The sequence below is a fragment of the Balaenoptera ricei genome, chromosome 1 (assembly GCF_028023285.1).
Source record: "Balaenoptera ricei isolate mBalRic1 chromosome 1, mBalRic1.hap2, whole genome shotgun sequence".
Lineage (NCBI taxonomy): Eukaryota > Metazoa > Chordata > Mammalia > Artiodactyla > Balaenopteridae > Balaenoptera > Balaenoptera ricei.
Window position 1 is genome coordinate 107,594,154 of NC_082639.1, and position 12,309 is coordinate 107,606,462.

The following is a 12,309-nucleotide window of genomic DNA, read 5'->3' on the forward strand; positions in this document are numbered from 1 at the left end:
AGTTAGTCACCAAAGCTAAAGTGATCTTTGGCTGCAGTGAATATACTAAGCTCTGACTATGCTGAGGCCGGTGGCAGGTCTGAGGCCCACACACACTTGACAAGGGAATTTTACAAACTAGACTCTGGAGGAGAGTAACAAGGATGAAGGAAATATTGACACTGTGCCATAAGGAATAGTTGAAGGAACAGGATATTTAGCCCAGAAGGGAGAAATGTTAGCTAGAATGATTAGCTTTCTTCACAGATTTGATGAGACCCCATGTAGAAAAGGAAAACCAGGTGATGCTAATAGCCAACATTTATTGAGTACTTACTATGTGCCAAGCACCAGGCTAATTATTTTACACACATTTTGTCATTTAATCTAAACATCAGTGCTATTATTATTCCCACTCTACAGATGAGGAAAATTCGGAGAGGTTGAGAGTCTTGCCCAAGGTCACATACCTAGTGGCAGAGTCAGCAGATGAGCCAGGCCTGCGACTTAACCACCATCCAGGGACATGTTCTGTGTGGAGCCCTCGGCAGAGCGAGACGCAGTGGTTGGAAGTGAAAGGGAGGCAGATCTGAAGGCAACATGAGAAAGAATTTTTAAACAACTGGAGGCAACGAAGAACAGTGGGCGGGTGCTTTGGGTGGTCATGAGCTACACACCACTAGAGAGGTGAAAGCAGGGCGGGCAAGAGGTGTTACGTAAGACAGTTTGCAAGGAGAATTACAGCGGCGACAGCAGCACCTGGGAACTCGCTAGGAGTACAAATCCCTGGACCCCACCGCAGCCCTACTGAATCAGAAACTCAGTGACTGGGCCCAGACACCTGTATTTTAACAAGCCGTCCAGGTAATTCTGATACACGCTCAAGTTTGAGAACCACTGGCGTAGAAGTTTCTGCGCCCGGCGAGGGACTGGACTGGCTGACGGTATTAGTCCCTTCTGTCTCTAAGACCTCACAGTTCTACAGAGGTGAGATACAAATATGATTTAACAACTAACCAGATTTTCTTTTAACGTTGAGCGCTTTCTAGTAATATCTTGGAAACAATATACCAGCTGCTAAATTGTGTGATTGCACTCAGGTAACTTAAGACATCCCAAGGCTGACAAAGTAAATATTTGGAAGGCTGTGGGCAAGGGGCTGCCCCTCCAGCCCCCCACCCCCACCCCGACCAGGAAGCAGCCTACATTCTGGCCACCTGTCGCTCCACGGGTTTCCAAACAAGCCCCGTACGTACGTCCCCACTCCTTGTTCGTTCCTGTTGTTCCTCTATCTGAAAAACACTTACCTTTTGAAATCCTCCCTTCTCTGAAAGCTCAATTCAAATGTCACTGTCCGTGAAAGGTGCCGACAGTACCTGGTGCACAGAGCAGCCTTCCTTCCCTCTCTCGTGCCTGGGTTTCCTCTCACTTCTGGCCACCTCGCAGCACCTCGAGCGGTCAGCCTCGTCTCACGGGGCTGGAGCCTCTCAGCAGAGCGGCGTTGTCCTGGCGCTCAGTCGCGTCAGCCCCCCCGCGCCTACCGTACGATGCTGCTCAGTGAGGAGGGGTCAGAGGCAGCATTTTAGGAAAATGATGCATGCAACTGTTTACAGGATGAACCGACGCTGCCTGACTGGTGAGAAGGGAGCCCTCTGTGATTCAGTTTCAAGGCCTGAGGTCTTTGCAGAACTTTGAGGTTTTTGCAGTAACCACTGTGAATGCACGTGTGCGCCGCCGGGATGAAGGTGCCCCACCTTCACGCAGCTACAGCCCTGTTATCTTCAACTCCTCTTCGTGTTCGTAACAATCCTCGTTGCATGATCCCTGGATGATGTGAAATACTGAATGCCCTCTCAGCCAACCTTCCAAGTATCCCACAGAGACAAGCATGGACAAAACTCCTTTTTAGAGAACAGAGAGGTCATAAATTAGACCACTAGTGTAAGGACAGCAAAGAAGGATACTGGGTCACCAGATACCAGGCCCAGTTTAACAGCTTATGTCTGCAGGGCCAGGTGTCCTGTGGGCTGTGGTGGACTGGCCCTGTGACCAGGATGCTGGTGAGAGACAGGGAAATGGGATGAAAGACCCCCCTCCCCAACAAGGGTTTCTATATCCCAGGCTCCTGGAATTGACACATTCTATTGTGAAACCTGAATACTTTGGTGGAGTAACTAGGTGTTCCTGATGTCTGTCTCACCTGACAACACTTAGGATGATGGCTTCAATGGGGCCACATGAAAGGACCTCAAACCCCAGAGGTCCTGTTACAATTTTGGAGCAGGGGGGCACAGAGCACTACAAAACAGGAATTCCCTGTCCGCACAAGGGTGAAAGAGACTCTAGATTAGTCAAGAAAAATTTCCCCCAACCCCACTTGGCCTCCTGGGTAGCATAGCACTGGTTGGCAATCATGACAGGTGTTTGCTGCAGAACCAGGAGATTTCCTGTTGTGCTGGGTCCCCTCTGGCACAGAGCCTGGCCCACTCTTGCAGAGGTTAGAACCCAAAGCTTCTCATTCTCAGACCAATGCTCTTTCCACCAAAGTCCACAACCTTAGAATTTAGGAATAATCGTTGCAATCTCCCCAGCCATCAACAACCAAGGAGGAACAGGACAGAATAGAAATGGGTGAGGGGGTCACAAGTGAAGAAATAAGGTCAGTCATCCATCCCTTCACCCGTACATACAGGACCATTTTGGCCGCCCTCACCTCTCATCTCCCCTGCTCCCCCAGCCTCCCTGCATCGCTCCTAGCCCATCTTCCCCTTCATCCTGCAGCAGCTCTGTTCTCTGTCCTACTTCTAAGCAAAGTCTTCTCTCCAGAAAAGACGAGGCACCTTTCTTTATACTTGAGGGCACATTCTGTCCTTATATCTTCTAGTTATTCTATTATCAGTCTTATCCTTATTATGAACTATCAAGTGAAAAAGCTTTCTCCCCCAAGGTGAAGAAAACAATTTCAAAGAGTGGTTTTTCTCAGCCTTTTCAGCACCTTAGTCTATTTCTAACATGCAACAAAAAAAAAAAAAAAAAGAGGAAAAGGAAAAGGAGAAAGTGGCAGAGGGGGACGTGGAGGAGAGAGAGGAGAAAAAATTTCACAGTGAGGGTGGAGGAGGAGAACAGCAGGAAGACCCCTGACTGCTAAAAAAGAACCCATTCTCTGGCTTTCAAAGACCATAACTACCAGTAATGAAGGTACCAGCAATGACAGAAGTGGGAGATGGAGTTTTAACAAAAATGAAGAACAAGTCAAGGGCTGAGAGCTCATTCAAAGTGCTTTCACCAGAGCCCCCAGCCTGAGAGCAGGAAAGAAGAATTTCTGTCCCGAAGTAAGGAGCCCCACTGGGGACCTGGGGTCTGGGAGCAGGGATATGGGACAGTTGACAGGACTGCTCAGGCAAGGACAAGCTTCCAGTGAGGTCCCTGAAAAACCCTGTTTCTTGAAATGTTCTTTGCCCTCAGGAGCCTGGGAAGAGAAGTGTTCCTCGTGCCCACGGGGCTGGCATGCTCGCTCTTCTCCAGGGGGCTTTCAGGGATACAGCCTGTTCTGACTATATCCTCAAATGGGAAAGAACAAGACTGTGTGTTCATGGGAGGGAAATCCAGGTGAACTCCTTGAAGTAACTGTACCTGACAAAGCCTAAATTCCTTGTGCTGTTTTAAATTGTCCAGGCTACTTTCTTCTGTTCAGTCTTCATGGGGGATGAATGACAAATGGCTGTTCTTATCAATCAAAAGGAGATAGTTACCAGAGGAAAATTACCAAGGTTTGACTCAACTCTCCTCTGGATCCCTCAAAGCCTGGCCTGGGAAAAGCCACTGGGCTCCATGGAGCTTGGTGCTTGCCGTGTGAGGCACCTTGAGGGAAGCTCACATCCCAGATGTATGCTCTGGGGGTGATGCAAAAAAGGGAGACTTTGGGCCACTGGCATGTTTTTGGCAGAGTAAACCTGGGAATTCCAGGGTGAAGATAATGGTTTGGAGATAGTTTTCCCCAAGTTCCAGAGTTATACACTTTAGTGGGAAGACACTTCACCTAGGAATCAGGAGACCTGTTTGCCTCAGTTTCCCTACATGCAAAATGAGGACCCTGTCCTGCAGAAGCTCTTAACTGAGGGTCCATGGGATCGTGAATCGGGGGAAAACATCACATCTTTATTTTCACCAGTCTCTAGTTGAAAGCATTTGCTTCAACTATGAATGTAGGCAACAAACCACATTAGAAGTTGCCATCAATAGAAATTACTTTCAAATCTCCTTACGGTTGTTACAGATTTCTCAAAATGTCCTATATGCTCATCGCTACTATGAAATTACAATAGTTCATTAGGTTGATGCCACATCTAAAGAAGCATGTATACTACTCTATCACACATTCTTCTAATGTTTGGACAACCGTTTTGAAATAATTTGTTTCTTTTGTTACCTTATGTATTTTATTTTATGAATTTTTTAATGTTACTCTGAGAAGAGGCTCCACAGGTTTCACGAGACAACAGAAGTGTCCACAGCACATTTATGTTAAGATTGAGAAGCCCTGCTCTAGTGTGTTGAGAGGGGTCAGGACCAGAGGCCTGAGAAAGCAGACAAGTGCTCCAAGGGCCTCCTGACCCTAACTTTGGCTTACATACAAATCTGGCTCTACTCTAAGGAATTTGGTGTTACAGTGATTACTGAGATCCCGTCTCTGGACCTGAGACATCTTTTTCACTTTTGTGGGAGATCTGCAAACAGAGGTATTTGTGGAGCGGATTGCTACTGTTCCAGCTCCTCTGACAGGCTAGGTCTGGGCTTTGGTACAGGAGAGAATGGAGCCTCTTCTTTACAATCTTGTCCCCACCAGAAACCCTTGGGCACAGCTTCATGTGTCATTTAATCGTCACAACATTCCCATGACGCAGCTTTAAACACAAGAGGAATGTGTGGCTGAGCAATTTTACGAACGTGCCCGAAACCACACGAAGCTTGGATCTGAACCCAGGTGCCTCCCGCTTTAAAAGGTCGGGGAAAGGAGGGCGTGTCCTGTCGGCTGCGGCTGCGAGCTCTCCATACTGAGAGTCCACAGGCTCCGGGCAGCCAACGGAGTTACGGAATCCCGGGGAAAAGGCTGAAAGGTGAGGGTGCCAGCCTGGTGCCAACCTAGTCTGCACCCTCATCCTTGCCCGCTCCGGCGCTGGCCACATTTTGTGAGGGAGAGGAGACTGCCTCCGGCGCCTGGTGGACCCAGAAAGTCCCCAGACTTCCCTCCCCACCACCTCTTCCTGCTAGTGAGGGCCAGCTGCCGCCCTAGTACAGGCTGTGACCCCAGGACCCACCAGACCCGATCTTGCACCCCCCCAGACCTCCGCTACTAGTTTAGGTTTTCCCTGGCGGGCCCGCCCCCCTCCTCCCCCCACCCCGCCGCGCCCCGGCAGTTCAGGGGGCCAAAGGTTGGTCTCAGGAAGGCGTCAACTGGAAGGCAGCGCCCTCTAGCGGTCAGAGTGCAGAAGCAGCAGGGCCCAGTCTGCACCACACCAGGGTGCTCCCCGTCCGGAGCACAAAGGTCACCTATTCCAGGAGCATCCTTGCCCCATGGACCCCACCTACCCACAGCCCTCCACAACGGCCCACGACAGACTTACACGCTCTGCTTCAGCTCGGCCCTAGGCACCGCAAAGCCCGGCCACTCTTGCATCAGCGCCTGCGAGACGGCCAGCCTGTCTGCCGCTCTTTTCTTGGAAGCAGTCCCTACCCTGCCCCCTCCCATCCCGCTGCACCAGTCCCTAAGGAACCACGCCGGGAAAAGGCATATGACCTTCTCAATATCTCACAGCTAGCTAGTGCAGAGCCAGGAGAGGAAGCCAAATCTCCCCAGCACGCCCACCGTTGTGCCTGTAAGGCACCAGCTCCCCAAAGTCAGCAAACATCTGTCAAGGCCTAACTCCACTGCCATCTTGCAGCCTTTCCAGATCCCTCATTTAGAATTTCTCCTTCCCTATTCCTTGATATACTTTATGACCTTATTATCGTTATCAGCTTGTGTTGCAGCTGTTCCTGAATGGCTGGATGGGTGTGAGAAAAGAGGCAAAGGAAATTCCAAGAGAAAGACCCCATAACTTGGGGGTTAGAATCCTTGCTCCCGCACTTAGAAGCTGTGATTTTAAGCTGGTCACAATGCCTAAGTCTCCATATGCTTAGTTCAAATGACAGATTTTTAAATAACCATAATAGCTCAGTGTTTTATAAGAACTAAACACAATCATGTGTGTGGATGTGCTTGAGACACTGTAAATTGTCTCAAATATGAGGAACCATAAAAATAATCATAGCTAACATTTACTGAGCCCTGACTCTATGCCAGGCACTATACTAAGTAGTTTACATAGGTTGCTTCATGTAACCTACACAACAACCCTGGGAAGAGAATATTATCATCACCATTTTATAGATCAATAAGCAGATTTTCAAAGAGGTTAAAAAACTTGCCGAACATTATACAGCTAATAATTGTCAAAGCCAGATTACAAACCTGTCTTTCTGATTTTAGAGGCTGCATTTAACCACTAAAATAGTCTGTCTCTGCTGTTTTAGTTATCTCTCCGTGCCCTGTGTCTCCTGACACGTCATAGTTGCCCAGTGTTTGTCAAAGACATTCATTTATTAAGGGCTGAGCATAGTGCCTGTCCCAGGAGCCTAAGAAATTTGCTTGTCACCAAGTAAGTTTTGGGACCAGGACTTGGACACAAGCTGTCTGGCTCCAGAGTCTATGCTTTTAACCACACCCCTTGGCTGAAGGAATAATTGCAATCCTCTTTCTCTTTCTTTTCAAATCAGATAATGCTTGTAGTGAGACACAAAAGCATATCACTAAACTTTCCATGTTTTGTATCAGGAGTCAGCAGGACATTCTGTTAGAGACATGGTGAAGCACGAAGGTGTAACAACATAGGAGAGGGAACAAGAGGTCAAGGCTAAGGCAGCAGCGCTGGGGGCCAGATCACTGAGCTGCTGTTGCTGCTGGGATTTTTTATTAGGATTGTGACAAATTTATAGGTAAATATAAAGAAAATTAACAATTATCTCCATTTAGATTTTCTTTCATGTTCCTTAATAGTACTTTATAGTTTTTATCCTATAGGTCCTAATAGAAGTCTTGTTAAAGACAGAGAAAGAAAAGCATCATATGATATCACTTATATGTGAGATCTAAAAAAAATAATGATACAAATGAAATTACTTACAAAACAGAAATAGACCCACAGACATAGAAAACAAACTTATGGTTACCAAAGGGGACCATATGCTAATTGCATTATGGCAGAGAATGTGATCTTTTTGACAAAGATTCTTTGATATTTGCTTTATTGGCTAGTACATAATCAATTTTGTAATAAATAAATCTAAGGAAAGGAGAAGGAAAGAATCAAGTTAAATGTGGAAATCAACAATAGAAAATGATAGAACTATTAAGTAAGTTGAGCAGTTTATTCAGGAAAAACAAGCAATAAAATAGATAATTAACTAATGTAATCAAGGAAAAAAGGGAAAGAAAACACAAATACACAAAATAAAAAAATAAAAAGAAAGAACTATGAATGCAGAGGAAATTTAAAGAACCATAAAAACCCCTTTTCTCAATTCTATGAATATAAATCATAGACAAAGCAGATAATTTTCTAAAAAAAATTTCAATGCACAAAAACTGTTTCCAGTAAAGAAAAAATACTAAATAGAATAATGACTAAACAAGAAATAGACAGAAATTATTATGGCCTAACTTTCCCCCTAAATATTTGCCCAGTTAGTATCACTGGAGAATTCTACTAAACCTTTAAAAAACAGATTATTCCAATGCTATTGAAATTGTTCCTGAGCTTAAAAAAGAAGTTTCCAAATTCTTTTTGTGAAGTGAGCATAACATTTATTCCAAAACCCAATAAAAGTAACACCAAAAAATTTTAAAAATCAATCTTATTGAAGAATATTGAAGCAAAAGTCTTAAATAAAATACTATGAAACAAGATTGCTTTGGCTATTCAGGGTCTTTTGTGTTCCCATACAAATGATCCCAAATAGCCAAAGCAATCTTGGGAAAGAAAAACAGCGCTGGAGGAATCAGACTCCCTGACTTCAGATTATACTACAAAGCTACAGTCATCAAAACAGTATGGCACTGGCACAAAACCAGAAATATAGATCAATGGAACAGGATAGAAAGTCCAGAGATAAACCCACGCACTTATGGTCAACTAATCTATGACAAAGGAGGCAAGGATATACAGTGGAGTAAAGACAGTCTCTTCAATAAGTAGTGCTGGGAAAACTGGACAGCTACATGTAAAAGAATGAAATCAGAACACTAACACCATTAAAAAAATAAACTTAAAATGGATTAAAGAACTAAACATAATGCTGGAAACTATAAAACTCTTAGAGAGAAACACAGGCAGAACACTCTCTGACATAAATTGCAGCAATATCTTTTTTGATCCACCTCCTAGAGCAATGAAAATAAAAATAAAAATAAACAAATATGACCTAATAAAACTTAAAAGCTTTTGCACAGCAAAGGAAATCATAAACAAAATGAAAATACAACCCACAAAATGGGAAAAAATATTTGCAAATGAAGCAACCAACAAGGGATTACTCTCCAAAGTATACAAACAAAACAGCTCATGCAGCTCAACATCAAAAAAGCAAACAACCCAATCAAAAAATGGGCAGAGGGATTTCCCTGGTGGCGCAGTGGTTGAGAATCCATCTGCCAATGCAGGGGACACGGGTTCAAACCCTGGTCCGGGAAGATCCCACATGCCGCGGAGCAACTAAACCCGTGTGCCACAACTACTGAGCCTGCGATCTAGAGCCCACGAGCCACAACTACTGAGCCCACATGCCACAACTACTGAAGCCCGCACGCCTAGAGCCCATGCTCCGCAACAAGAGAAGCCACTGCAGTGAGAAGCCCGCGCACTGCAACGAAGAGTAGCCCCCACTCACCGCAACTAGAGAAAGCCCACGTGCAGCAACAAAGACCCAACACAGCCAAAAATAAATTAATTAATTAATTTTTTAAAAAGTACATATGCTTTAAAAAAAAAAAATGGGCAGAAGACCTAAATAGACATTTCTCCAAAGAAGACATACAGACGGCCAAAAAACACATAAAAAGATGTTCAACCTCACTAATTATTAGAGAAATGCAAATCAAAACTACAATGTGGTATCACCTCACACCATCAACAGAATGGCCATCAACAAAAAATCTACAAACAATAAATGCTGGAGAGGGTGGGGAGAAAAGGGAACCCTCCTACACTGTTGGTGGGAATGTAAATTGGTACAACCATTATGGAGAACAGTATGGAGGTTCCTTAAAAAACTAAATATAGAACTACCATATGATTCAATAATCCCACTCCAAGGCATATATCCCGAGAAAACCATAATTCAAAAAGATAGGGCTTCCCCGGTGGCGCAGTGGTTGAGAATCTGCCTGCCAATGCAGGGGACACGGGTTCGAGCCCTGGTCTGGGAGGATCCCACATGCCGCGGAGCAACTAGGCCCGTGAGCCACAACTGCTGAGCCTGCGCGTCTGGAGCCTGTGCTCCGCAACAAGAGAGGCCGCGATAGTGAGAGGCCCACGCACTGTGATGAAGAGTGGCCCCCACTTGCCACAACTAGAGAGAGCCCTCGCACAGAGACGAAGACCCAACACAGCCATAAATAAATAAAGAAATAAATAAAGAAATAAATAAAATTTAAAAATAAAAATAATAATAATTAAAAAAAAAAAAAGATACATGCATCCCAATGTTCACTGCAGCATTATTTACAATAGCCAAGACATGGAAGCAACCTAAATGTCCATCGACACAGGAATGGATAAAGAAGATGTGGTACATATATACAATGGAATATTACTCAGCATTAAAGAAGAATGAAATAATGCCATATGCAGCAATATGGATGGACCTACAGATTGTCATACTGAGTGAAGTGAGTCAGACAGAGAAAGACAAACATCATATGATATCCCTTATACGTGGAATCTAAAAAAAATGGTACAAATGAACTTATTTACAAGACAGAAATAGTCATAGATGTAGAAAACAAACTTGTGGTTACCAGGGGCAAAAAAGGTGGGGAGGGATAAATTGGGAGATTGGGATTGACATATACACACACTACTATATAAAATAGGTAACTAATAAGGACCTATTGTATAGCACAGGGAACTCTACTCAGTACTCTGTAATGACCTATATAGGAAAATAATCTAAAAAAGAGTGGATATATGTATATGTATAACTGATTCACTTTGCTGTACAGCAGAAAGTAACACAACATTGTAAATCAACTATACTCCAATAAATTTTTTTTAAATATTATGAAACAGAAGCCAGCAGCATATTAAAAGACTAATATACCAAGACCAAATGTTATTTTTGTTTTTGTTTTGTTTTTTAGGATTGCAAGGATGCATCAATTTTAGGAAATCTATTAACATTGACCACCATACTAATATGTGAATAAAGAAAAATCATAGGGTCATTTTTGTTGATGTTTAAAAGCCAATTTAAAAGCATTCAGTATTTATTCTAGATATCTTAAAAACTCAATAAAATAGAAATAAATATATATTCCCTAACATAATAAAATATATCTCATCCCCAAAGCTAGCACAACGCTTAATAAGGAAACAACTGACGAATCCCCCATTAAACTAAGAAAAAAGACAGGACTCATTATCACCACTATTATTTAATATTTTCTGGAGATATTAACCAATACAATTAGACAAGAGAAAGAAATTAGAGATATAAAAATAGAAAAGGAAGTAATTATCATTATTTACAAATAATATGATTGCATGACTAGAAAATCCAAGAGAAACAACTGAAAAAATATTAAAAACAATTACAGAACTGAGTAAGAGAAGATAACTGGGTATGAAATTAATATTTAATCATCAGTTATCTTTCAGGTGTGAAAAACAATGAAGAGTTAAAAGATATAATGAATGATATAAATTAAAATGATATAAAGATACAAACAAACATAAAAGATGCAATGGGAAAGAGATAATATTTTCAGCAGTGACATAAAATATTAAATACTCAGAAATAAGCTTAAGAAATGGACAAGACCTTTATGAAAAAACTTCTAAACATGGCCGAGCTACACACGTATCAAAACACAAGACTTTAAAAATGGTAAGGAATATCATGTTCTTGGAGCAAAAAAATCAATGTCACAAAAATTTCAATTCTAAGTTAAAATATAAATAGAACATAACCCAATTTTAAAAATACCAGTAGGTCTTCTTGTTGGTAGATGGTGGGAAGGGAGAGACCAGATAAGCAGATTATAAAAATTAGATAGAAAATTAAGTTAATAGAAAAATTCTGAAAAAGTAAAGAGGGGGACTAAATATTAAAATATTCTAAATCTATAAAAATGATTAGACATTTAAAAATATTAACAAATATATAAATTACTATTTTCTAGGAATTAAAATATAAATCTAAAATTTGTCAGGCACATATATAAACAGAATGAATGTACAGAAATAGGCATGCATACACACAGATGTATTGAATATATGACAAAGCATTTCAAGTCAACAGTGAAAAGAAGTTTCACTCAACTAAAGGTACTGGAATGACTGGTAGACAACTTGAAAAATTAAGTTGGTTCTGTACCTCACACCTTCCATCAAAATAAATTTCATGAAGACCAAAAAATTTAACGTAAAAAATGAAAAAATACGAATACTGGAAGAAACCATGGGAGAATTTTTTCAGTCTTGGGGTGGAGATGGTCTGTATACGTGTCACATAATTATATGAAAACAAAAAGATTCCTGCAAAACAAAAACTACCATAGGGAAAGATGAATGGCAAACTAGAAAAATATTTCTACCTCCTATCACAAAGGACTAATTTTTTGAGTATATAAAGAGCACCTACAAATCAATCTGAAAACACCACCAAAGACATCAACCCAATAGGAAACGGGCAACTTGATGGAAAGGGAAAAACAAATGTCTCTTGAACATGTAAAAATGTGCTTAACCTCGGTCATGACAAGATAACTATAAATTAAAACTACATTAAGGCCATTTTTCACTTCTCAAATTAGCATCATATTGTTGGCATGGGTATGAGGAAGCATTTCATATGTTGCTGGTGGAAAGGTATGCTGGTGCAACCTCTATGGAGGAAAATATGGCAATATTTCTCAAAATTGCAAATGCATATACCCTTTGACCAGCAATGCCATTTCTAGAGATTCATCATTTGCAAAATGATGTATGTACAGGGTAGGGTTTGGAAAAGAAA

At 42.1% G+C, this 12,309-nt stretch overlaps 2 protein-coding genes across 2 annotated transcripts in view; one reads left to right on the forward strand and one right to left on the reverse strand.

The window, feature by feature from the left end:
* Positions 1 to 1,438, reverse strand: part of PDZK1 (PDZ domain containing 1) — a 42,229-nt gene extending 40,791 nt beyond the window's left edge. The window contains exons 1-2 of the mRNA XM_059929330.1: positions 1,356 to 1,438; positions 450 to 568 (exon numbers count right to left, since the gene is read on the reverse strand). The gene's annotated coding sequence lies outside the window, so the exon portion shown is untranslated. The remainder of the gene's footprint in view (positions 1 to 449; positions 569 to 1,355) is intronic.
* Positions 1 to 12,309, forward strand: part of CD160 (CD160 molecule) — a 38,396-nt gene that overhangs the window by 18,933 nt on the left and 7,154 nt on the right.